Source organism: Vanessa atalanta, chromosome W (assembly GCF_905147765.1).
Source record: "Vanessa atalanta chromosome W, ilVanAtal1.2, whole genome shotgun sequence".
Taxonomy (NCBI): Eukaryota; Metazoa; Arthropoda; class Insecta; order Lepidoptera; family Nymphalidae; genus Vanessa; species Vanessa atalanta.
This window is the reverse complement of record NC_061901.1, coordinates 9,049,012-9,054,579: the sequence shown is the minus strand read 5'-3', so window position 1 is coordinate 9,054,579 and position 5,568 is coordinate 9,049,012. Positions and strand designations below refer to the sequence as shown.

General features: G+C 33.1%; 1 pseudogene; it reads left to right on the top strand.

The window, feature by feature from the left end:
* Positions 1 to 4,026: 4,026 nt before the first annotated feature.
* Positions 4,027 to 4,787, top strand: LOC125075660 (annotated as a pseudogene).
* The last annotated feature ends 781 nt before the right edge of the window (positions 4,788 to 5,568 follow it).

Genomic DNA, 5,568 nt, shown 5'->3' with positions numbered 1-5,568 from the left:
TACCAGATTTAAATATTGGAATGACTTTACTATGTTTCATCAGGTCAGGAAATACACCACTTTGAACACAATCATTGAATATTATTGCAAGATAAGGTGCAATTAGATCAATAATTGAATTAATCACCTTTACAGAAATACCCCATAGATCAGCAGTTTTCTTAATGTCTAATGACTTAAATGTACAAATTATGTCATTGGTGTTTACAGGGGTAAAATTAAATTTTGATTTGCATTCACGTACATTTTCTTACATGATTCGGCAACTGCTGGAGAAGAAATAAGTAACTTAGTTGTAGAAACTGGTATGTCAGCAAAAAATTGTTCAAAAACTGAAGCAACTTCCCGTTCACTATTTATGACTTTATTATTATAATTTAAGTTCAATTCGGAGCTGCGACTGCCACCTCTACCAGTTTCACAATTAATAATTTTCCAAGTCATTTTTATTTTGTCATGTGCATTCTTAATTCTATTTTTTATAGTTAAAGACTTTGCCAAAAAGCACACTTTTCTAAATAATTTTGAATAGTTACTTACATAGTAGGCAAAAGTGGCACTGTGATTGTACGTCCTTTCATTGTAAAGCTCGTACATTCGTTGCCTACTTTTATGAATTCCAATAGTAGCCCAATCATTGAATTTTAAATTTTTTTTTGTATTAACTGTTTTAGAAGTGAATATTGCATCAAACTTGTTTCTAATTAATTTAAATAGATTATTATACAAAGCATTGGGGTTATCACTAAAAGATAAGTGTGGTGGGTTAGCCAAAATATTACTTCTAAACTTCTCAATACGACTTGTGGTCAAAGGAACAAACATTATTTTTTCGGAATTGCTTATTTTTTTAACATGGAAGTTAAATAAAGCTTGTTGTCCACAATGATCTGAATTTAGTTTATTAATTATAATTTTATTTTGTGGAATATGGGTTGCAAATATGTTATCTATGCAAGTTGCTGTGGAATCTGTTATTCTAGTTGGTTCTAAGAACAGATTTACCAGATTATATGAACTTAACAATGATCTGAATCTAATACTTGTGGTTGTATTATGCAGTAAATTTATATTAAAATCTCCACATACAATAATTTCTTTATTAGATTCAGATAATTTCGATAAAACATTTTCCAGTACATTTTCAAACAATTCATATAATCCACTAGGGGGCCTGTATACGCATACAACAATGACACGCTCAAGCTCTGCACAGGCTATTTCTATAGTTTGCTCAATAGAAAGGCTCACAATATCTTTACGTTCCTTAAATTTAAAATTTTTACTCATAAGTATTAAAGAGCCACCGCGTATAGCTTTATTCCTACTGAACAAACTAGCCATCTGGTGCCCACTAAAGTTAAACATGACCTGATAATTCAGAAGCCAATGTTCGGTTAAACACATAATATCAATATCATTACAGGTCAAAAATAATTCAATTTCTAGGTCCTTCCCTAACATTCCTTGAATATTTTGGTGCACCAGGCTTACAATTTTATTATTAGCTATTTTCTTTTTTTTTTATTGGCTTCTATGGAAACTATACTATTGGTGCCAGAGACTACCTCTATTGTCTTAGAATTTAATTTAAATTATTTGGAACATGTTCCAAAATGTATGTATGTATGTATGATATCAATTAATTCTATTTTATTATTGATGTCATTTTTTGATACATAATTACTATTGGTCATTATATGTAACATATTATTTAATTTAAACCTAATTGCATTTTCCTGTGGCATTTCTTTAATATAAGGAAATGTGAACATTAATATTCTTTCTACATTTAAATTTAATAATTTAGAGTAATAATTATCAAGAATTTTTTTGTTCACATTTCCCCTTCTCCCAACTAATATAATTAGTGTAGTAGAAGGACAATGAGTACAGTTCAAAATACTATTAATTACATGTGAATAACTTGCGCCTGGCATACTATAATTTGTTACTAATTGTCCCTTACACATGTCATTCAGCAAAACACCCATATCTCTTCCCATTCCATCACTATAAATTTTAGTACATTTTTTGGTAGGAACATGATGTGTTTTGCTTGGTATGGCGCTGACATGAGCTGTTGACTGAGATGGAGGCATACCAGTACACATACATTTGTTCCGACACGCTGACTATGATGCTATTAATAAAGCTTTAGCTCAAGTGGATTGGCATGATATATTGAATGATTGCGAAATTTCATTCTACAATGTCATTAATTCGATAATTTCTAACCAAGTCTGTGTCAAAGTTATAAAACATATATAAAAATAATTTCAGAAAAATTGATATACCATCGAAAATGGAAGATATATAGCAGGTTATCTGACTACGACTCATTTAGTATATTGAGAGACCGCCAAAAATTAGAGCAAATCAGATGTTATGATTACTATATTTATAAAGCTGAGTTAAAGAAACGCAGTAACAGCAAATATTTTTGGTCATTTATAAAATCTAAGAAATCATCTTGTGATCTACCTAATAATCTATTTTAATTGAATCGTACTGTTTGCGGGGGGAGGGATATATGCATTAGCAGCCCGTAAATGTCCCACTGCTGGGATAAAGGCCTCCTCTCCCTTTGAGGGGAAGGTTTGGAGCATATTCCACCACGCTGCTCCAATGCGGGTTGGCGGAATACACATGTGGCAGAATTTCGTTGAAATTAGACACATGCAGGTTTCCTCACGATGTTTTCCTTCACCGCCGAGCACGAGATGAATTATAAACACAAATTAAGCACATGAAATTTCAGTGGTGCCTGCCTGGGTTTGACCCCGAAATCATCGGTTAAGATGCACGCGTTCTAACCACTGGGCCATCTCGGCTCATATATATGCTCAGGCATATATGCTCACTTTTTAATGATTATTTTTAATCTGTTTATGAAATTCCTGTCACCTCTCCAGTACGTAATTGTTCTTCTGGAAGCAATTGTAATTTGGATATTGGCCATATAGAACTGTCGGTAGCCACTGTTAAAAAGTATCCCATCAAAAACATAAATGTAAAATTGAGAGCCAAGTCAAATATTATGATATATACCTTGATTGTTGTCTTTAACGACAAAAGAAGTGAGATCTAAATGGGTGCCAAGTTAAATAGTCCTTTCTGAAATTTACTTATAACTACATAAAATATCATTTCTTCTTATAACTTGGGATAATATATTGTTGCCTAAGGTCTGACTTGGCTAGTTCTCATACACGAATTATATTATAATACTCTTTATTGCACTGAGAAATTCTACATAGTAATTTTACTCATGAAATTATTGTTCACAATGGCGGGCTTATTTATATTAACCCACAAATGTAAGAGATAGTATTATGTAGCAGGTATAAATAGTGCAACATTAGATACTCTTAATAATATTATAAGCTAAGCTTCTTTAAAATCGGACAAACAATTTTTTTTTTTGCTGCTACCCGAATCGTATAAAAGAGCGGTAACAGATGTTTGTAGGAACATTTCCTTGTCGACAGTCCGAGAGGTCGGATCGCTGGTCACGTGAGCCCTTTAATTACTCTTTTGTTTACGTTTATTTCTATTATCGAATTGCTGTGTGTTTTTGTTAAAGTGTTGATTGACATTTTGTTTCCTTAAATAAATTGTAAGAAATAGAAATACAGAGTTTGTCATATTTGTTATTTTTTTTTATCTTTAACCACTTCTGATCCTTACAATATTATATAAAAAAAAAAAAAACAATTTTAATATAATATAATATATATAATATAAAATAATTTTAATATAATATGTATTACGCTTACATAAATGTCTATAATATAATAAATATATAGATATAGCGGGTAGGCGTGGAATAACAAAGTCGTAAATTTTAATGCTCTTAATTTATTGATAAATAAAATATAAAATCAGTTTTAAAATCTAAACTTTATATGTATATGTGACCACTTACCAACTGCCAGCTACAGCAACATCAAATAACAACTGTGACTTAACTATATACAACAAAGTAAGCTAAAATATTTACTCCTCTTATACATGTCTATAACTATGGAGTCTATCAAGAACACAATAGAAGAACTCACTGCACTATTTAATACAAAAATGTCTGAATTCCAAAAAGAATTAAAGACCTCAGTCCCAGCAACGAGCCCCACATCGAATATTAACAGTCAGTTCAATATATTTCATCATTTGTTCATTCATTTGTTCTGACAGCCTTAGAAAATTTACAACTACAAGTCGAATTCTTATCAAGGCAATATGACCAATTAGAAATGCATTCTAGGAAGAAAATTATTCTGTTGCATGGAATTGCTGAAGATTCTAAAGAGAATGTCGCTGTGCGTGCCTCAAAAACTTTAGCTGAACATTTGAATATTCCAAATATTAGCCCCGACTCCTTTAGACATTGTCATCGTTTAGGGCATATGGTTACGAAGAAGCCCCGTCCAGTATTGATAAAATTTATAGACCAATCTGTCAAAGATAAGGTCTGGTCCACCAAGTCCAGTTTGAAAGGCTCCGGAATAACCATGTCCGAATTTCTCACAAAGGGCCGCCACAAAACATTCCTGGCTGCAAGACAAAGGTTTGGGGTTGCAAAGTGTTGGACCAGAGACGGGTTCATTATAGTCTTGTCTCCGGATGGCTCGCGGCATCGTATTACCACCATGGCGGAATTGCAAGCTATTCGGAGTGCTGAGAGCGATTTCTCAGTCCCGCAGACGTCACCTGATGCCGAGGAAGCCCCCAAACCATCCAAAGGCATTAATCCTAGGCTTAAGAGGACTGTGAAAAAACTAACGTAAAGTTTTGAGCATTGATAGTCCGCCTCAGTATGTATTCGCGTCTTTGCTTACATGAATTAATTAATATCACTTTTCATACATTGACTTACTTTACTTTTACCCACTTTTAACTAACAATAACAAAGATAACTTCATTTTTTTTTTTGTTTTGGCTTTTATTTGTGCCAAGAGGGCACAGATTATTTCGCCAATGTTACGTGCGATGGAGAAGACACGATGGAGATTGATCGGTGCGGTCGAGATTACAGGCTTAATTTAATTTGAAGGCATAATAGAAGTGGACTCTCTGTTAACCCATAACCTAAAACAACACAATAATAAATAATTAGATAAACATAAATTATTATTAAGATAACATATATGAACAAACACAAAAACATTTACAACTTAATGTTATTACGCTCAATATATTTACATAAAAATTTACAAAATGGACTGAACACAAACATTAACAAACATTGAACATTAATAGGGCGAGGAGCTTTGGGAGGGAGAACGTCATATAAGGGATGGAGGAGTTTGGGGCAAGAAAACAGTATATGGGGTAAGGAACCTTCGTCTAGGCCACATTCACACAAAGAGTGATCTCTGACTCTAATTTTACAGAGATGTGTGGGAGTACATGCATGTCCAAGGCGTAGTCGGCAGATAGTTGTGGTGACCCAACGATTAGCTTGCCTGTGAAGAGAAAACCAAGGTCGCCTTGGAATATCTGGTTGTAGAGATGCGTAAAATCTACCTTTAGATTTTGATGAAACTTTCCAAATAGAGTTCCAGGATT